Source organism: Ictidomys tridecemlineatus, chromosome 11, assembly GCF_052094955.1.
Source record: "Ictidomys tridecemlineatus isolate mIctTri1 chromosome 11, mIctTri1.hap1, whole genome shotgun sequence".
Taxonomy (NCBI): domain Eukaryota; kingdom Metazoa; phylum Chordata; class Mammalia; order Rodentia; family Sciuridae; genus Ictidomys; species Ictidomys tridecemlineatus.
Genome location: NC_135487.1, coordinates 97249170 through 97271499, shown reverse-complemented (window position 1 = coordinate 97271499; position 22330 = coordinate 97249170). Strand labels below are relative to the sequence as shown.

The 22330-nt window shown below is 36.5% G+C and overlaps 1 pseudogene; it reads left to right on the top strand.

Annotated features, from left to right (window-relative positions):
• The first annotated feature begins 13057 nt into the window (after positions 1–13057).
• LOC144368617 (putative NBPF family member NBPF5) lies at positions 13058–22065 on the top strand (annotated as a pseudogene).
• The last annotated feature ends 265 nt before the right edge of the window (positions 22066–22330 follow it).

Below are 22330 nucleotides of genomic sequence, written 5' to 3'. Positions count from 1 at the left end.
ACACGTAGTACTGTAGGGATAGATTGTCTAGATCACAATTCCAGTATGACTTTATCCTCCTCCACCTAAACCTCTCTCTTTGACCATTGTCTTTTTACCAGTATGTTACATATGCCATAATTTTATATTCATCCACATTTCAGAAATTAGAAATTCACTCTTCTTTTATCTTCATTCTTTCCCTAGTTTTTATAACAATGGCAAGGAACCAAACCCATCCTTCCCTCCAACTACTTTTATCTGCTTCATGAATGCCTGAATTATCTTAAGAAAAGGTTTTGATTGACAATTTATCCTTCAAATAGAAATTTCTATATGCAAGCAATTAGAATTTATAGCTGTCACATAAATAACTATATGCAATATTCTGATCTCTGGTTAGAAAATTAATTTTCATCTCAAACCTCCCTATGACACTGCCTGGTCATTTGTTTCAACAACAAGGTCAAATTTTACCTTTAGGATTCAAAGCCACCAGAAATGATGTACCTAATATCCTTACACCATGATGCTATAGTGAATAATGGATGAATTTCTAGTATGTCTGTTTCAAGCTGAGTCTCAAGGAAATAGACTCATACTTACCATCCATGGACTGATTATTTTCTTCTCTTCATCTATATTTCTTTGATTTACTTGGATCTTTTCCCGTACTGATATTTGCTTTAGGAGCTTCTCCTGTAAAAGAAATATAAACTCAAACAATAGAGAAGCAAGCACATTTGGTTTCAATCTCACAATGATAGAGAATAAAAAAATAAGAGATAAGTACTTTAGTGAGAAAAAAAAATCATAATGCTTTCTTTTTGCTATTGATGATTGTGAATTTTAGGAGATTTCAGACTGCAAAAGTGCATAATGTAGCCATGTGCCTAGGGATAGTGATAAAGATGAATAGTTTTTAGATTGGCTTCAGAATTTTGTTTTCTGATGCTCTACCCTGCTAATTCCCCAAAGCCTTTTATCTTATTTATTCCCTAGTGTTAGTAAATATTCATGCTGTATAGAAATGTATTGCATTTGTCTTTTTAGTAGCCAGTAACTCTTTTCAAAATGAGCAGTTTTTAATGCCTTAGCCATGAAAATTAAAATTAAAGTGACCAACTACTTTATCACTACCTCTGTGGAATCAAGCTCCACAAAGGCAGGCATGCTTGCATATTTTATTTATTGCTTACATTTTTGGTTCTTAGCTTCTTCCTTGATGCTTATAAAATTACCTAGCATACAGAAAAGAGTAGGGCAATCATCATCATCCAGATCCTCAGCTCTTTTGAAATCTCTTAGCTCCGCTGCTGAGCCTTCACAGTGTTCTCACTGGTGTCATTTACCTGGTATTCCTCAGCAGCCCTTTCCACTGAAGGGTGGTTGTGAGCCCTGTGCTCCTGAGTGTTGCAGCAGAGCCGACAGAGCAGGTTCTTGTTCTCCTCACAGAAGATCTTCTTTGTCTGCTGGTGGGTCACACATATATTCTTCTCAGAGTTCAGGAATTGCCTGAGATGAGCCTGCCTTGCCATAGATGTAAGATTCTTCAGAAGAATATTGTTTTTGACATCTCCCTGCTGTGATGGCTCCCTGCACACAGGGCAACGGGCAAGAATTTGGGCTTGTCCCCAGGGAAGGAAGAAACAGGGCCAACAAAAGCTGTGCCCACAGCCTATGGTGACTGGGTATATAAGGTACTTCAGGCAGACGGAGCAAGTGAGTTCTTTCTGGAACACTTGTGGTATTTCTGAATCCATTATTCTGAGGGAAGAAAACCATAAGGATTTAATCATCTAGCCTTAAAGAGATAAAGACCTGCACCAATTTTTACTCATATTCTCATCGAATAGCACACTACTGTCTAGGGAATAATAAACTTGCTTTTGTACATGACAAAACAGAACAAACTGAGTAAATAAAGAATGCAAATAAATCAAATATTTAAGTGAGTAGCTCTCTATACAAGTCTGAACTATTATCAAGCACCTTTCATACTGTGAAAATATGTGATTATTTTAATCTGCTCCAGAAAACAAAGAATTCTTTACAGTTTTTATTTAGCTAAAAATCTGGTTTCTCATTTCTACTATACTTGAACTTCTAAGAATGGAAGAGATAAAATATTCCTAAAAATATTTTTGGATCTACAGGTAAAAATTTATACATTATCTGAGGACTAGTTTCAGAGTGCTTATAAATTACGTAGGAGCACTGGGCATGGTAGCACACACCTGAGACAGAAGCACTGCAAGTTCCTCACCAGCCTCAGCAAAAGCAAGACTCTAAGCAACTCAGTGAGACCCTGTCTCTAAATAGAATCCAAAATAGAAATGGGGATGTGGCTCAGTGGTCCAGTGCCTCCAAATTCAGTCTCCAGTACAATACATTAATAAATAAACAAATAGAGATAAAAAGAAAAAAAAATTAAACTACGAAATTACATTTGATTTTGTTTGGGAAAGTAGTAGCTACAGCTCATGTGGCAATTGTATACGTACCTTAAGAATTACTCTATGGTTTCAGCAGTTCTTGCTACAGAATTGAAAATAGGAATTAACCTTCAGGATCAGGCACTCAAGGTGTGGAGGAGGTCGATTTTGAAGTCATTCAGCCAGGTGAGCTTCAAACTCTACTCTGGAGACGAATGAGCTGGTCTCCTGGAGTGCACTTTTATTGAGTCCCTGAAGACCACACCTACTTCTTCCTTGATTGCGTTTAGGGTGTTTCCAATCAGTGTTAGGTAATTAGTGTAGGTAATCAGGTTAGCATGGGCGATTAGATTGGTGGGAGTGGTTTGGATGTGTGCCTAATTCGTTTTCAGGTAGAAAATTTTGATGTAATCCCTTCTCTAATCTTCATAAACAAACATTTAGAGTCTTTCCCACAGTTACTGACTTAAAAAATTGAATCCCCAAATTCAGATAATATCTAAAGATTTTCAGTTGTGTTCTTTTATTTTTCACCTTTAAGAACAGAAAGAGGGTGACATCATATGTGATTATTTTAGTATGTGTTTTTAAACATTTATAAACAGTTTTCTTTCTGACTCTTGCTTTAGTTTTATTCTCCCATGTGGAGAGGGATTTAGTTTAGAAATTTTGTTTTTCTCACCAGCTGAGGTGGCCCACACCTATAATCCCAGTTCCTGAGGCTGAGGCAAGGGTATCAGAAGTCCAAACCCAGCCTCTGCAATTTAGTGAGGCCCTAAGTGATACAGAAAGACTCCATCTCTAATTAAATATTTAAAAGACCTGAAGATGTGGTTCAGTGGTAAAGTATCTCTGCATTCCATTTCTGTTAAAAAAAAAGAGAAAGAAATATAAGAAAGAAAGAAAGAAAGAAAGAAAGAAAGAAAGAAAGAAAGAAAGAAAGAAAGAAAAATAGTTTTGTTTTTATTTTTGTAACATCAATCTTATGCTTTCCCAAAAGAGACCCAGGACTCTTCCTTGGGGCTGCTTCTTAACTAATGCCACATACACAGCATGAATTACAAGAGCAAAGATGGCCACATTCCCTACACCTCATCCTGTGTGGCAGTGAAAATTAGTCACCCCGAAGTCTCTATTGATTCTTTTTAGCTTTGGTAGACTTTCCTGGAACCTCCCTCTTACACAGATTAATATCAAAGATGATTTTGTCCAATAGAGAGTAATTATGATTTTAAGATATAAAAACAATGAGACTTCAAAAAATAACATATTGGATGGTATGGTATGAAAGCATGAATTTTGGTTTATAATACAAGAATCCTGGGCTATAAAGAAAAATGTATAGAAGTCACTGCCCTGAGATTTCCACTGCTACAAAGACATTAGGCTGTCAAGGAGGCCCTATTTCTTCCTCATATTATCAGAGTGATAGATGAGGGAAGCACCTCATTTCCAGGGACCTCAAATGTTCACATTTGCTAAATTTCTTCCCCAAAGAAGAAATCAAGTAGATACAACCTCTCAGACTCTGAATTATAGTCAGAGTGGCTATATAGTACTATGGTTTAAATGTGGATTTTCTCCAACAAATCTCAAGTTGAAATATTATTCCATAGAGCAGTAGTATTTTGAGATGAGGTCTTTAAGTCATTAGAAAGAATTAGTGCCTTTCTCCTTGGACTGAGCCTGAATGAAGGAGTAAATTCTGGGCCCTTGGAAAATGAGTCATTTTTGAGAAGGTGGGTTGTTATGAAGGGTGTCACGCATGTGTTCAGACTTTCTTCACTGGACAATTTCTCCTACTGCTTCTCTGCTATGAGCAGATTCAGCATGCAACCCTCACCAACAATTCAGGCATCATAACCTAGAACTTACCTGTCTTCAGAACTATGAGATAAATGAATCTTTTCTTTATAATTTACCCTGATTCAGGTATTATATTAAAAGAACAGAAAATGGACCAACACTGAAAAGAAAGAGACACATTCTCTTACATTGAATTTTACCTTTATTAAATAAAAAATTATCTATTCCTTCATTCTGTTACATTTCACAAATAAAACCAGAAAATATGTCCTACTTCATGTATCGTAGGTGATTATATTCCCAAAATAAATTAATTTAAAAAATGCGTAAATTTTAAAACTTTATGTGATTTTAATATTATCACCACAATTAATAACCAATTAAGTAGGTTTTTACAAAATTTGAGGTAACCTAAACTTAAAAAGATATATTCTGTTTGACCTTTTTCATAAGACCCAAGAGAGAGGGCTTCTTTAGATATTGGATTTTCCATAGTATTAGCGGCACAGTCCTTATGTATGTCTGGTCAGAAGTGACTACAGCAGAAAAAAAAAAAAAGCTTTGATATGGGGAGAGAAAGAATAGGAAGAAATACTGTATATCAAAAAAGTTTGAGAAACATTAGTAGAGATCACAGTTCTACCTTCACAATCTAGGAATACTCTTATTCAGCCAATGGCCTTAGTACTTATTGAAATACAAGAGGGGAGTTGGTAAACAGAGTGTAATGAGAACCCTCCTTAACACATCCAAAGAGGAAGAGCCCTTCACCTCATCCATCTTGTCATCTTTGTTCTCTTTCCAATAATCATTACAGACTCCAAAAGCCTGGTTCCAAGAGTCTCCCACTTCCATCTGCCACTAATATCTGCCTGTGGTAAAAGTCTGAATACCCTAGGCAAGAGAGCATTCTGATGTTGGAGTGATCCATGAGGCACCTTGAAGATCGCATGCAACATTCACACTTCTCAACTCTCAATACAGGAAGATGTGGCAGTTGAATCTTTCAGACACAGAGTAAGAAAAAAACTGTAGACCTGTATGTAAACAGAATAAGAAGTTAAAGTTCTAAGAAAAGTCATTCTGTGAAGAACTGACATTACTGGAAACTGTGAAGTTATAGCAGCCATGATGATTTTGGTTGTAACATCTAATACAATTGTGGGCATAAAGAGTTAATCTGCAGAACAAATAATTTTTTATTTATTTGTTATTTATTTATTTATTTATTTTTATTCATTTGTTATTTATTTCATTATTTATTTGCCACAGATATGGAAAATTGCTGAAAATGTGAAAATTTAAATACTGAGTCAAATATAAGATCAATATCTTTGAATTTAATTTTTATTTCAAAATAGCTACAGAAATTATGCCCTTAACTCTCTTCAGGCATCAAAAATATTAGTATCAAAATAAAATTCCCATTTCTAAAAAATGGTGTCATTAATTTGAATGATGTGAAGATTTCCTCTCTTTTCAGCTTCTCTATACAACTGGATAAAACAATTTATACGTTTCAGAAAGAGTAATTTAAAATTTATTTATGCAAAGCTCCTCATTATCCCTGATTCTTGTGCATTCTCTGCACTGCCCTGCATTTTTGAGATTTAACATGTAGCTTTTTATATTGAGCAAACCAAAATTGATGTTTTTTATTATTTCTTCTTGGTGATGAAGCTGTTTTCTTCTCTTACTTTTTATACATCAATTCAAAAATTTATGTTATACAAATTAAATATACCCTTGGTCAAAACAACATAAAGTCCTAGTTAACTATTTACCTCTGAAAGCTTCTCTCAAAAATTAATATTTATACAGGAGTAAGGTGGCCCATTCCTGTTATCTCAGGTATTTGAAAGACTGAGACAAGCAGTTCAAGGCCAGCTTCCACAAATTATGGAGAACTTGTTTTGAAAAAACTGGGCTTTGCTCATTTGGCTCAGTGGTGGGGTGCTTGCCCAATATGTTGGCGGCCCCTGGTTAAAATGAAAGTATTAATTTTTTTCAATATTGAACATATTAAGCAACTGCATCATTTTGTTTGTAAAATTGAATAATGAACCTTAAATCTGAGTTTAGATCCATTTATTAAAAATTTCAATTTTTTACATCACTTGTTTTATATATACCTACATAAATATGAACCTGGGTTATTTTTAAGTTTTTTATCTTTCACTTTTTTATGCTGTAAGTCTGACTATACAGGTGTATCAGAGATTTGCATTCATTATTTATTGGTTTCTGAAAGATATTTTTTTCTTTTTCTTTTTTTTTTTATTGGTTGTTCAAAACATTACAGAGCTCAAGACATCTGTGTAAAAGGGAACTTCTAGCAAAGTCTATCAAAGCAAGACTGAATCTAATACAGAGGCATTATATTTGATAAACAAAGAAACAAACAAAAAATACAACTTGTAAAAAAGTTAATTTTTGAAAGACAATATCACAAAACAGAATATACATATATGTATATATAGTCAAATATAAAAATATATTCACTTTTATGAGTCACTATATTAAAACAAATTTGAACCACATATTAAACTGCTAGACCTCCATAAGAATAAACAAAATTTAAAAATCAATATGGACTGATAAAAAAAATATAATAAATGAAGTTTACTCAAAGCTGGAGAAAGAAAAAAATGCATAATTACACAAAGCATTTCCCAGTGCCTAGGTATTCCAGTGGAAATAAACAAGTTCTTGCTAAATTGCTCATCCTGGTATCAAATTTGTGATCCTCCTTCCTGAGACTCCTGAATAGCTAGGATTATAGGATTATGCCACCATGCTGGCAAAGAAAATGAAATTTTATAGAATGTTTGTAAATAGATTAGATTTATTATTTTCTACACATCACTCATTTGTTTTTAGTATTTAAAATCTGGTAAAGTCTTACACTTATTATTCTGTTTAATTTTAAAAAGACAAATTTTAAAAGTTAAGCAAGTGATGTAAACTTTTAAAAGTATAAAATCATGGGGATGAAACACAAAGGATAAAGTGTTCCAAAGGTTCATGCTGTTGGCTACATGTGACAGGATTAACAATGTCTGACCTGGCTGCCTGTGCAGAAAGTGGAGGTCTTTAATTTGTTCTTGAAGCTCCAATAAGCACCACTCCTCCACCTGCAAAAGAGATAAGAACAATATCTCAGAAGTTAGGTATCTTGACTTCACAGACCCCAGAGAATTGAGTCTGCTATTTGGCAGGTTTATGTCTTTGCCCACTTCTACCCTCCAAACACTCCAACAGAGAGTGGTGAAAGTTTCACTGGGTTCTCTGGTGAAAGTTAAGCCCATGGCTAACATTTTAGCAGGATTAACACTGTCTCAACCCCACACCTTTTTTTAGATAGTCATGCTAAGTTTTCCAGTCTATCCTTAAATTTCTTATCCTTCCAAGTAGCCTCAGCCTCCTGAGTAGGTGGGATCATTGACATGAACCATGGCGCACAGCAGCTATCTCAAAATTTTTGCCTGAGTTAGACGTTAAGTAACTGCTTTATTTTATGTGTCAGAAATCACCATGACCAAATTGCATCTTTCAGAGGAAAAATATTGCTGCCTCACATAGGATCTGAGAAGTTGTATCTTCTTGATCTCTGCTTTTGGCAAGAAGTTTAGCAAATGTGAACACTGAGGTCCCTGAAAATGAGGGACTTCCTAATCTAACACTCTGAAAATCTGAGGAAGAAACAGGGCCTCCTAGGCAGCCTAATATCTTTGTAGCTCTGGAAATCTCAGGGCAGTGACTTCTGCTAAACATTTTCTTTTATAGCCCAGGTATAAAACCAAACTTACGCTTCCATACCATACCACCCAATATATTATTTTTTTAAGTATTCTTGTTTTTAGATCCTAAAATCTTAATTAGTAACCACAGAACAAAATTATCTTTGATACTAATCTGTGTAAAAGGGAGTTTCTAGGGAAATCTACCAAAGCTAGAAAGAGTCAATAGATGCTTCAGGGTCAAAAAACTTCACTGCCATAAAGGATGGGGAGTGGGGAATATGGCCATCTTTGTTCTTGCAGTTCATGTTGTGTATGTGGCATTACTTAAGAAGCAGCCCCATGTAAGTGTCCTGGTCTCTTTTGGAAAAGCATGAGATTGAGGTGACAAAAATAAAAACAAAACTATTACTCTTTCTTTCTTTCTTTCTTTCTTTTCTTTCTTTCTTTCTTTCTTTCTTTTCTTTTCTTTTCTTTTCTTTCTTTTTTTTTAAACAGAAATTAAACCCAGGGACACATTACCACTGAACCAGTCCTTTTTAATATTTTATTATTTTAATATTTTAATTAGAAATATAGTCTTTCTCAGTTGCTTAGGGCCTCACTAAATTCCTGAGGATGGGTTTGGACTTTTTATATTCTTGCCTCAGCCTCAGGAACTGGGATTATAGGTGTGGGCCACCTCAGCTGTTGAGGAAAACAAAATTTCTAAACTAAATCCCTCTCAACATGGGAGAATAAAACGAAAGCTAAAGTCAGAAAAAAAAATGTTTATAAATGTTCAAAAACACTTACTAAAAAAATCACATATGATGGCACCCTCTTTCTGTTCTTAAAGGTGAAAAATAAAAAAACACAACTGAAAATCTTTAGATATAATCTGAATTAGGGGACTTATTTTTTTTAAGTCAGTACTGTTAGCAAGACTCTGGATGTTTGTTTATGAAGATTAGAGAAGAGATTACATCAAAATTTTCTACCTGAAATCTAATTACCCACACATCCAAACCAATCACACTAATCTATTCACCCATACTAATCCAATTATCTACACTAACACTGATTGGAAGTGATACCCCTGTTGACCAGTGACCAGTTCTTGCTTCCCCAATGTTGAAGAATAACACCAGAAAAGCACACACCTTGTAGAAATTGGAAGTTTATTAAAGGACAGCAGAAAAGACTTCTCCCAAAGGAAGAAGGGGACGGGACCCAAGAGGTGGAATCCGTGGAAGTTCGGTTGTTTCCCCTTTTTATAGTTTTGATGATGGAATGTAGGTTGGAAGGCCCAAGGGGTGGGAGCACTCCTTGCAGAAAAAGAGGGCCAAATGCTATGCCATCAGAAACTTGGTCCAAGATTCCCATCTACCAATAGGCACTTTGCTTGTTGAGGATGAGCAGTACTTTCAGGTCATTTGTTGAGCACACTTTCTTTATCTCATCCATGACATTTCAGGTCGGGTCATTCTCGGTCTTGAGAATCTTTTCAAGCTTATTGTTCTTGTATTTTTTTTAATATTCTTTTAGTTGTAGTTGGATAAAATATCTTTATTTTATTTATTTATTTTTATGTGGCAATGAGGATCAAACCCAGAGCCTCATGTATGTGAGGCAAGTTCTCTAACACTGAGCCACAAATCCAAACCCTGTCTTTGTTTTTTTTTAAATTTCTTCTTGGCCACTTCATCTATTTCATCCACCTCATCACCTTTTCTCTTTCCTTCACTCTTAATTTTCATGGAACTACTTCTTCAGATTCAAAGTTAATCTACCAGAAGAAAATGATAGAATTATTAATGACAATAAATGACAATATTAATGACAATAAATAAGCTTCAGATTGAACATTCTGAGATATTTTAAAGCACTTACATGAATTTTATTGAATACTGACAAAATTGAAAACTTGGAACTCTATGAGTTCAGACTGACTTGCAATACACTGTCTCCCTTCCCTACACCTTCTCTCCTTTCATATAGACTTTCTTCTGTGTCTAGAGAGGTTTAGGTTGAAGGGAGAGGTTCGAGATTGAGGACATCAGTTCAAGGACTAGTTCTGGCTGGAGATTCAAGGGATGGAGTCCTGTTCAATAGATATAAAGAAAATTTTCATAAAAGAAATCATTTCTGCAGCAACCCAGACATTTCTACTCCTAAACCTTCACCCAGGATTTCCACCTCCCCTGCTGTGACTTGTTTAGTCCTTATTTACTTATATTTTTTAAATAAATGGCAAGTTTGTACTTAGGTTCTGATCTCTATGTCTCACCAGCCATCTCCAATTGCCCTTGCTCTGGGCAGACTGCACCCCCATTTGGTCCTTACTTGAAAAATAACATGGAATATTAATAACCATAAGCCAATAATAGCCTAAGAAGGCAATAGAACACCATGATAAACTATCTCACAAGAGATTCACATGTGGAACCATTCATTGAAAATCACAAGCTACCACAATCACCCCCAAATGAAACAGAAAATGAAATAGTGCTCTAACCATTATTGAAATTGTATTCATAATGAAAAGATATCAATGGATGCTTTAATTCCAGTGGTTTGGAGGTTTAGGCAGGAGCAGTACAAGTTCAAAGTCAACTTCAGCAACTTAGCAAGGGTCTGAGCAATTTAGCAAGACCCTGTTTCAAAAATAAATAAATAAATAAATCAGGCAGGAAAAACAGCTCAATGGTAAAGCACCACTAGGTTGAATTTCTGATATAAGTAAATAAATAAATATAGGGAAATTTTCAACCCCTGATGAATTCACGTTCAGATTTTATCTACAATTTTTCTAAATTATTTTTTATCGTTATCTACATTAAAGACCTTTTTTTCTTTCAGAAAGAGTTACCAATTTATATTTGTGAAGCCATCATAAAACCAGAAAAAGACATCCATCCCTCTTACTACACTCTAAAGATGAAAATTATCATGAACATAGTTGTAAAAGTTTGTGATAAAATATTTAAAAATAAAAAAACATACCAAATAAAAAATACAATAAGGTTTTTTTGTGACAATTTTATACTGTGAAATAACTATGTCAAGGGACCTGGGATCACTGAAAAAAACATTATTTCTGGTTGTGTCTGAAAGAGATTAGCATTTAACTCCTATTCATTGATGGTCCCACAAAGGACAAAGTGAAAAGAAGAATTAATTCACTAGCCCTTTAATAAAATACTTGATTCTGGGTTCTTTATAAAGGAAGGAGTTTTATTTTGGCTCAGGGTTCTGGAAGAGTGATGGGCAAGCATATTTGGCTGAGGCTGTGTTTTGTCATAACAAGGCAGACAGCAGCACACAGTGGAATTGTGTGCTAGAAATGCCAAAAGGTGAGAAAAAAAGTAGCAGGCAGCAGAGGCTTCTCTTTTAATACAACCTGATCTCATAGGAACTGACCTAGTTTTTGTCATCCTTACAGAACAACATTAATTCTCTCTGATGATGGTATCCCTGATCTAATCTCTTAAAGTTCCCATCATCTCAATACTGCTACAGTGGCGAGCTAGCTTCCATCTTATGAATCTTTAGGGGACACAGTTCAACCACATCCACCCTTAGCAAGGAATCTGAAAGTTTTCCACCTCACATTTAAATCTGTGATTCATATTGTCAAAGGTGTAAGACTTCTCTCTAGGTTCCTTATTTATTTATTTATTTATTTATTTATTTATTTATTTATTTATTTATTTATTTATTTATTTGCATGTGGGTATCTAGTTGTTCCAGAACCATTTATTATAGTGACCCTCCTTTCTCCATTACATTGACTTTCCATCTTTGTTAAAGATCAGTTGATTTATCCATAGGCTTATTTCTGGCCTCTGTAGTTTTTCCATTAACATTTCATTTTTTTTTCTTCCTTTTTCACTACACTGGTTTCCTTACTTTGGCTTCATAGCAAGTCATAATGTTAGAGTATCAATGCTCTAAAGATTTTTCTAATATTCATCATGAAAACCCCTGTGAGTTCTATGATGTTTTGGATTGGAAGGTCCCCCCTAAGACTGGTGTTATGAAGTCTTGGTCCCCAGTAGAGCAATGTTTAGAAGTGGGACTTTTAGAATGATTGGAGCATGAGGGCTCTGATCTCAGAAGTGGGTGCATCCATTGATAGCTGAGTGGACTGTAGGCAGTGGGGCAGGTTTGGAGGAACAAGGTCACTGCCTGCAGGCCCTGCCATAGTCCCCTCACCTTTTCTCTCTTTCTGGTTGCCATGAGTGCATAATTTTTTTTCCACCAAACCCACTCACCATTATATTCTTCCTCAGCTCAGGCCCAAAGCAGTTGAGACAGCCAATAATAAACTGAAACCTCTTAAGCCATAATCCAAGATAAATCTTACCTTTCCTGAGATAGTTCCCTTAGGTATTTGTCACAGTGACAAAATTTTGAATAATAGTTTCTCAGAGGTAAAAGTTACAAAAAGGTTTTAATCCTCCCAAATCTCGAATTTGGAGCTGCCCTCATAGTTGATACATACATACCAAATATATACAAATTTTGAGGATGCACACTGCATGTAGAATTTGGAAGCATCCATTTTTACTTTAAATAGTTCTGCTCTGATTTAGGCAAAATAAAGTTAAGGGGATTATTGCAATAGAACAAGTGATGTTCTTCTGCCCGTTCAGTTGAGGAAGGTTTGCACACAATATTACTCACATAGCTGTTAAGTCTTTATTTATTTATTTGTTTATTTATTTATTTATTTTACCCTACATTAAAACTGGGCATTATGATATCAGTAGGATTTTCCTGAAGAAACAAAGGGCATGAGAGGGAGCATTTAAGTAGTTTAAAAAAAATGTGATAGTGCACATAAATTGGGGTCTTGTGGCAGCACAGAGTATGGATAGGTGGGCCAAGACTTCTGTTCCCAATAACAAGGTGACCCATAAGAGGAACCTGGAGCCTTGTTTTGTGGGCTGAGGACTCTCAAGTATTTCAGTCAATTAACTTTTTCTCAACAGTAAGTTAATCATCCCATTGTCCTGATAAATCCTACTTGATTTAGTTTGTTTCTAATATGTTACATGTTTGGCCTTCTTCTCTGCAGTCCCTGTCTGCATCTCCTCTCCCACAAATGTCATCATGGCCATATATGTCAGTCCTTCACCTGATCCAGCAGCAGAAATGAACCTCTTAAAAATCAACCAGGAATTTTACTCTCAACTGGAAGAGAGTAAACAGGAGTTCTAAGACCTCAATGAGAAATTTTCTTATGCCTAATTTTACAGCCTACTCCATGGCCAATCAGCTGCAGAAACACCTTATGTTGCTGATAGGCTTGCAGTCACCAAAGTGAGGTATGATCATCTCTTTCTTTTCTGAGAAATAAGATATTTTCCAGAATTGAATCTTCTCTTTATTTCCTCAAAATGAATCCCATCATTAACACATTTATAGAAGAATGTGTGTTAATATTTTGCCTTCAATTTACTGACAATGGCATAATGAGGTAATAACAGTACAGTCATTTCTAGTTTAAGTGAGGTGTAGGGTAGGGATAGGGTGAATTACCAGCTACTGATTTTTGCTGGAGGTATGAAAATGCCTTTTCATCTTCAAGAACAGCTTACTCCATTTTTATCTGGATCCTCTGTATACCATATCAGATCCTAAAAACATAACAACTGTGTTTGCCTAATAGAAATGTGACTAATGATTCTCCATCCAGTTTAAGATTCTGTTAAGTCATAATTGGACAGTACTTTCTGGTTATGCTGGGAACCAATGTGAAAATGCACAGTACCTTTTTTTAAAGGAGATAGAGAGAGGTCTGCTGCCAACAGTAACTCTGGTATCCAGAAGTGACACCATGAAGACTGGAAATGCTAGTGGTGAGTGGAAATCCCTGCTTTCTGGGATGTAGGCATTTTATTTTATTTTTCTAATAAATGCAGAAATGTCTTGTCCCTGTAGTGAAGTTGAAGGTGTTTCTGATTAGAGAACATCTAGCACCCTCTGTGTCTGTTTCTGAGATGGAAAACCTTCAGGGATGAAGGATGGCCAGCAGGTCCAGAAGCTGCTCTATGTACATGAGGTCAAAGTGAGAATGAGGGTAGGTGGAGGAGACCATCATCTCCAGGGAAACACAAGCTGTGCTGCAGGGCAGGGTCTTCCCTCCCACAGTGAGCCCAGCAATAGAATCCCATTGGCCTGTTCAGTAGAGAGGGTTGTACTGAATCATGAAAATAGGGACCTGTGCTAATCACTATGGTTAGAAACCACCTTGCCACCTCTGAACTCAAATTTGCCTCCTTCACCTACTTTTTTTTTCAGAAATTAGTGGCACAATTTTTAATGGGGGAAGGAATATAAAAAAAAATAGTAAGTCTAGAAGCCTTCTAAAGATTTCAAGAAGTGAGGTTTGGAATAAAGTAGCATATATTTTATTAATTGCCTCAACTGGCACAGACAAACCATAAAGACCAGTGAGGGGGAATGGGAGATTACATTTACAGAGACAGCTGGGACTAAACGGGACACCAGCCTCTGATGTAGGAACACTGACCCAGAGTAGCACAGTAGAGTTTTACATAGGGTTTGTAATTAAAATTTATTTGTTGGGGCAGGTGCAGTGGTGCATACCTGTAATTCCTGCTGCAAAGGAGGCTGAGGCACGAGGATCATAAATTCAAGGCTAGCCTCAGCACAAAGTGAGGCATCTACCAGAAGAAAATGATAGAATTATTAATGACAATAAATGACAATATTAATGACAATAAATAAGCTTCAGATTGAACATTCTGAGATATTTTAAAGCACTTGCATGAATTTTATTGAATACTGACAAAATTGAAAACTTGGAACTCTATGGGTTCAGACTGACTTGCAATACACTGTCTCCCTTCCCTACACCTTCTCTCCTTTCATATAGACTTTCTTCTGTGTCTAGAGAGGTTTAGGTTGAAGGGAGAGGTTCGAGATTGAGGACATCTGTTCAAGGACTAGTTCTGGCTGGAGATTCAAGGGATGGAGTCCTGTTCAATAGATATAAAGAAAATTTTCATAAAATAAATCATTTCTGCAGCAACCCAGACATTTCTACTCCTAAACCTTCACCCAGGATTTCCACCTCCTCTGCTGTGACTTGTTTAGTCCTTATTTACTTATATTTTTTAAATAAATGGCAAGTTTGTACTTAGGTTCTGATCTCTATGTCTCACCGGCCATCTCCAATTGCCCTTGCTCTGGGCAGACTGCACCTCCATTTGGTCCTTACTTGAAAAATAACATGGAATATTAATAACCATAAGCCAATAATTGCCTAAAAATGCAATAGTACACCATGATAAACTATCTCACAAGAGATTCACATGTGGAACCATTTATTGAAAATCACAAGCTACCACAATCACCCCCAAATGAAACAGAAAATGAAATAGTGCTCTAACCATTATTGAAATTGTATTCATAATGAAAAGATATCAATGGATGCTTTAATTCCAGTGGTTAGGAGGTTTAGGCAGGAGCAGTACAAGTTCAAAGTCAACTTCAGCAACTTAGCAAGGGTCTGAGTAACTTAACAAGACCCTGTTTCAAAATTAAAAAAAATAAATAAATAAAACAGGCAGGAAAAACAGCTCAATGGTAAAGCACCACTAGGTTGAATTTCTGATATAAATAAATAAATAAATATAGGGAAATTTTCAACCCCTGATGGATTCACATTCAGATTTTATCTACAATTTTTCTAAAATATTTTATCATATCTACATTAAAGACCTTTTTTTTCTTTCAGAAAGAGAAGGAATGAGTTACCAATTCATATTTGTGAAGCCACCATAAAACCAGACAAAGACATCCATCTCTCTTCCTGCACTCTAAAGATGAAACTTATCATGAACATAGTTGTAATAGTTTGTGATAAAATATTTAAAAATAAAAAAAAACATACCAAATGAAAAATACAATAAGGTTTTTTGTGACAATTTTATACTGTGAAATAACTATGTCAAGGGACCTGGGATCAATGAAAAAACATTATTTCTGGTTGTCTCTGGAAGGGATGAGCATTTAACTCCTGTTCTTTGATGGTCCCACAAAGGACAAAGTGAAAAGAAGGATTAATTCACTAGCCCTTTAATAAAATACTTGATTCTGGGTTATTTATAAAGGAGGGATTTTTATTTTTGCTCAGGGTTCTGAAAGAGTGATGGGCAAGCATATTTGGCTGAGGCTGTGTTTTGTCATAACAAGCCAGACAGCAGCACACAGTGGAATTGTGTGCTAGAAATGCCAAAAGGTGAGAAAAAAAGTAGCAGGCAGCAGAGGCTTCTCTTTTAATACAACCTGATCTCATAGGAACTGACCTAGTTTTTGTCATTTTTAGAGAACAACATTAATTCTCTCTGATGATGGTATCCCTGATCTAATCTCTTAAAGTTCCCATCATCTCAATAATGCTACAGTGGGGAGATAGCTTCCATCTTATGAATCTTTAGGGGACACAGTTCAACCACATCCACACCTTAGCAAGGAATCTGAAAGTTTTCCACCTCACATTTAAATCTGTGATTCATATTGTCAAAGGTGTAAGACTTCTCTCTAGGTTCTTTATTTATTTATTTATTTATTTATTTATTTATTTATTTATTTATTTATTTATTTTCTTGCATGTGGGTATCTAGTTGTTCCAGCACCATTTATTATAGTGAGCCTCCTTTCTCCATTACATTGACTTTCCATCTTTGTTAAAGATCAGTTGATTTATCCATAGGCTTATTTCTGGCCTCTGTAGTTTTTCCATTAATATTTCATTTGTTTTATTTCCTCCTTTTTCACTACACTGGTTTCTTTAGTTTAGCTTCATAGCAAGTCATAATATTAGAGTATCAATGCTCTGAAGATTTTTCTAATATTCATCATGAAAACCCCTGTGAGTTCTCTGATATTTTGGATTGGAAGGTCCCCCCTAAGACTGGTGTTTTGAAGTCTTGGTCCCCAGTAGAGCAATGTTTAGAAGTGGGACTTTTAGAATGATTGGAGCATGAGGGCTCTGATTTCAGAAGTGGGTGCATCCATTGATAGCTGAGTGGACTGTAGGCAGTGGGGCAGGTTTGGAGAAACAAGGTCACTGCCTGCAGGCCCTGCCATAGTCCCCTTACCCTTTCTCTCTTCCTGGTTGCCATTAGTGCATAATTTTTTCTCCACCAAACCCATTCACCATTATATTCTTCCTCAGCTCGGGCCCAAAGCAGTTGAGACAGCCAATAATAAACTGAAACCTCTTAAACCATAATCCAAGATAAATCTTACCTTTCCTGAGATAGTTCCCTTAGGTATTTGTCACAGTGACAAAATTTTGAATAATAGTTTCTCAGAGGTAAAAGTTACAAAAAGGTTTTAATCCTCCCAAATCTCGAATTTGGAGCTGCCCTCATAGTTGATAAATACATACCAAATATATACAAATTTTGAGGATGCACACTGCATGGAGAATTTGGAAGCATCCATTTTTACTTTAAATAGTTCTGCTCTGATTTAGGCAAATTAAAGTTAAGGGGATTATTGCAATAGAACAAGTGATGTTCTTCTGCCCTTTCAGTTGAGGAAGTTTTGCACACAATATTACTCACATAGCTGTTAAGTCTTTCTTTCTTTCTTTCTTTCTTTCTTTCTTTCTTTCTTTCTTTCTTTCTTTCTTTCTTTCTTTCTTTCTTTCTTTCTTTCTTTCTTTCTTTTACCCTACATTAAAACATGGCATTATGGTATCAGTAGGATTTTCCTGAAGAAACAAAGGCATGAGAGGAAGCATTTAAGCAGTTTTTTTAAAATGTGATAGTGCACATAAATTGGGGTCTTGTGGCAGCACAGAGTATGGATCGGTGGGCCAAGACTTCTGTTCCCAATAACAAGGTGACCCATAAGAGGAATCTGGAGCCTTGTTTTGTGGGATGAGGACTCTCAAGTATTTCAGTCAATTAACATTTTCTCACTAGTAAGTTAATCATCCCATTGTCCTGATAAATCCTGCTTGATTTAGTTTGTTTCTAACATGTTACATGTTTGGCCTTCTTCTCTGCAGTCCCTGTATGCATCTCCTCTGCCACAAATGTCACCATGGCCATATCTGTCAGTTCTTCACCTGATCCAGAGGCTGAAATGAACCTCTTAGATATCAACCAGGAATTTCACTCTCAACTGGAAGAGAGTAAAAAAGAGTTCTAAGACCTCAATGAGAAATTTTCTTATGCCTAATTTTACAGCCTACTCCATGGCCAATCAGCTGCAGAAACACCTTATGTTGCTGATAGGCTTGCAGTCACCAAAGTGAGGTATGATCATCTCTTTCTTTTCTGAGAAATAAGATATTTTCCAGAATTGAATCTTCTCTTTATTTCCTCAAAATGAATCCCATCATTAACACATTTATAGAAGAATGTGTGTTGATATTTTGCCTTCAATTTACTGACAATGGCATAATGAGGTAATAACAGTACAGTCATTTCTAGTTTAAGTAAGGTGTGGGGTAGGGATAGGGTGAATTACCAGCTACTGATTTTTGCTGGAGGTATGAAAATGCCTTTTCATCTTCAAGAACAGCTTACTCCATTTTTATCTGGATCCTCTCTGTACTATATCAGATCCTAAAAACATAACAACTGTGTTTGCCTAATAGAAATGTGACTAATGATCCTCCATCCAGTTTAAGGTTCTGTTAAGTCCTAATTGGACAGTACTTTCTGGTTATGCTGGGAACCAATGTGAAAATGCACAGTACCTTTTTTTAAAGGAGATAGAGAGTGGTCTGCTGCCAACAGTAACTCTGGTATCCAGAAGTGACACCATGAAGACCATAAATGCTAGTGGTGAGTGGAAATCCCTGCTTCCTGTGATTTAGGCACTTTATTTTATTTTTTAATAAATGCAGAAATATCTTCTCCCTGTAGTGCAGTTGGAGGTGTTTCTGAGACATTAGAGAACATCTAGCACCCTCTGTGTCTGTTTCTGAGATGAAAAACCTTCAGGGATGAAGGATGGCCAGCAGGTCCAGAAGCTGCTCTATGTACATGAGGTCAAAGTGAGAATGAGGGTAGGTGGAGGAGACCATCATCCCCAGGGAAACACAAGTTGTGCTGCAGGCAGGGCCTTCCCTCCCACAGTGAGCCCAGCAATAGAATCCCATTGGCCTGTTCAGTAGAGAGGGTTGTACTGAATCATGAAAATAGGGACCTGTGCTAATCACTATGGTTAGAAACCACCTTGCCACCTCTGAACTCAAATTTGCCTCCTTCACCTACTTTTTTTTCAGAAATTAGTGGCACAATTTTTAATGGGGGAAGGAGTATCAAAAAATAGTAAGTCTAGAAGCCTTCTAAAGATTTCAAGAAGTGAGGTTTGGAATAAAGTAGCATATATTTTATTAATTGCCTCAACTGGCACAGACAAACCATAAAGACCAGTGAGGGAGAATGGGGGATTAAGAAAACACACAAACATTTACAGATACAGCTGGGACTAAACGGGACACCAGCCTCTGATGTAGGAACACTGACCCAGAAGTAGCACAGCACAGTTTTACATAGGGTTTGATCATCAAAAGTTTATTTGTTGGGGCAGGTGAAGTGGTGAATACCTGTAATTCCAGCTGCAAAGGAGGCTGAGGCACGAGGATCATAAATTCAAAGCTAGCCTCAGCAAAAAGTGAGGCACTAAGAAACCCAATGAGACTGTCTCTAAATAAAATACAAAATAGGGCTATGGATGTGACTCAGTGGTGGAGTGCCCCTGAGTTCAGTCCCCAGTAGCTTCCCCCACCCCCAAGAAAAAGGTTATTTGTGGGAAAGTTTCTGCAAAGCAGGCAGGCTTGAAAGTTGCAGCACTTGCAACATATTGTTATTATCTTGATACACTCAGAATTCTCTATTACCTGTAGCTGGTGTCTGAGCTCAAGTTCAAGACTGATATGGTTGCATGCCTTTGCAAAAAACTTCCTCAGCAGGGCTTTACCATAGCTCTTGGGCAATCTTGTCCTGCACATTTGCACAGAAAGTTTCCAGGGCAAAGCACAGAGACAGCTGGCACCAGACAGGACACCAACCTCTGAGGCAGTTGAAAACCATTGTTCAAGTCCACACTGTCCAAAATTAATGTAGGTTCTCAGAATTATTTTAAAAATATAGTGAAGAAATTTAAAGTTTAAAAAGAAAAAATATCCCAAAGAATGTGTTTGGTTAACTGTGAGTAGCATATGGGCACCAGCCAAACTCCTGGGCTCTAATCAATATATTGAATTGTCTGCCCCTCAATTTTCTACTTTGCCCATGTGGAATAGAATTATACCTACACCTTTGAGTTGTAATGTACTTTTGTGTTAATACTCATAAAGATCTTACATTGACGCCTGGCATAGAATAAACATCAAAGTGCTTTGTTCTAGTACTTCTGATTTAACACAAACTTTATTAACATTGGATATGGTTCTTTCATGCACTTATAGTCATAACCCTTATATTTTACCTAAGAGCATCCAGATATACTTTTTTATCTTGGAGAGGTTTGCTTTTTCTTGAAATTCTGAGCACAAGGGAACCTTTAGCTCCATGATCCTTGGGTTCTTTCTGAATGTACAAAAAAATCAGTGCTTCATGTCTAGTTTAGTATTTCATTAGTAGCTGTAGCTATGATAACTAAAGTGGTCTAAGATTTAGAGACTAAAGTGATTCTAGCTACAAAATTTATTGAATTACTTTCCCATTTTATTTTCTATGTCTTTGAACTTCTCTCTCATCATCTATAAATTAAAGATAATCAAATTCCATGTATTTGGGGAGATTACAAGAGATGGAGGTCCCTGCATAGAGCCTGGAACTGAAGTTCCTGTTGTCTCTGGGGTAGGCCTACCTCCTTCTCTAAAGGCAGTGACCAAAGTAGCATGTGAGCTGTCCACTGAGGAAGGCACATCTGTCTCTTTTTAGAAAGTGAAAAGGACAATTACATCATTTATTCTGTGCTGGGGGAGATGTTTCTGTGAATGGATGGGGAGCTGGCAGAGAGGCTGATACTGAGAAGCTCAGGTAAGAGGGCTGTGCACAGTGCAGGGAGGTGAGAGTTGTGTGAGTCTTTCAAGTGTGGCAGCTTTGCTGGGGAAACTAAGAGCTCATTTGAGCAAGAAGAGCACAAAGTCCCATGGCAGGCACATGCCTCACAAATATTTATAAATAAATTAGGCAATAAATAATAGAGTACCTGATGATCTAAAAATGTTGTGAAAAGCTTTATTTCTACTTTTTAAAATGTATTCAAGTAAAATAATCACCATGTGTAACATTAGGCAAGTTTCTATGTGAGCAAGCTAGTTGTGTATCCTTTGATGTAGCCACAAGGTTGTGCAAGTGCTGCCTCATTTACTCTTGGTTTCAATCATCTCCTCCCTTAGAAAGATTCAATAACCTTTCACTCAGAAGTGTACAAACTTCTTGAATCTGTCAATCTCTTCTTCATTGTTCTTGTTAACTCCAGCTGTGTGAATCACATTTATGAGTGTGGCTAATATTCCATTCAGGGACAATGCACTATGTGAATTTCCACATGGAAATGTTCTCGGCCAAAGGATAATAGAAGGTGCATCTTTATGAAGTAGATTAAGAAATACATATGACTTTGATTAGAGAATGTCTAGGGAGATGTCTAGGAATCTTACTCAGCACTTTCTCATATACGAGAGGCCTCTGTTTCACCTTTTTTTTTTTTTTTTCTATTTTGCCATAGGCTATGGGAGTTGATTTGAGAGACTCTTGGGCATGTTTAGACCAAAATCTCTCTCAAAACTCAGATAATCTATTGTGAAACTCTGCAGTATTAAATTTCTCACTATTCTGCTTCAGAGAATCCAGTTTGCTCATTCAAGATCAGGCCCAAGAGATGTCCCAGTTAAGGAGAAAATTACAACATGGAGAGATGTATCATTTCTACTCAACCAGTATTTGAAGGACTTTCTCACCCAGGAAGACTCTGACAGACAACAGGGGCAGGACCTCCATGAGCTACTGGCTGATTGTCCTCAAACAGTTCATATAAAGTTACCAGAGGTCCAGATTGTACTGAGCTCCTCCACGGTTTCTGGATCTCAAGATGTTCCACTCACCAAGTGAACTTTTGACCAGCTCTTTTGTTTTCCATGTCAGATTTAGGGTATGGCAATATCAGGACTGCCTGAGTGGGGACACAGAAGATAAATACACAGGATAAAAAGTCATAGCAGTCCAAAAATGTTCTTTCCTCCTGATTGAAAATAACTTCAGGATGAAGGGGAAACATCTACCTGAGGAGAGGGATGTATCAGAAGGCCCTATGTTAACCTGACAACACTCTGGACTTGGAGTAAAAGCATCCCAGCCTCCACCCTGATTGTTTTGC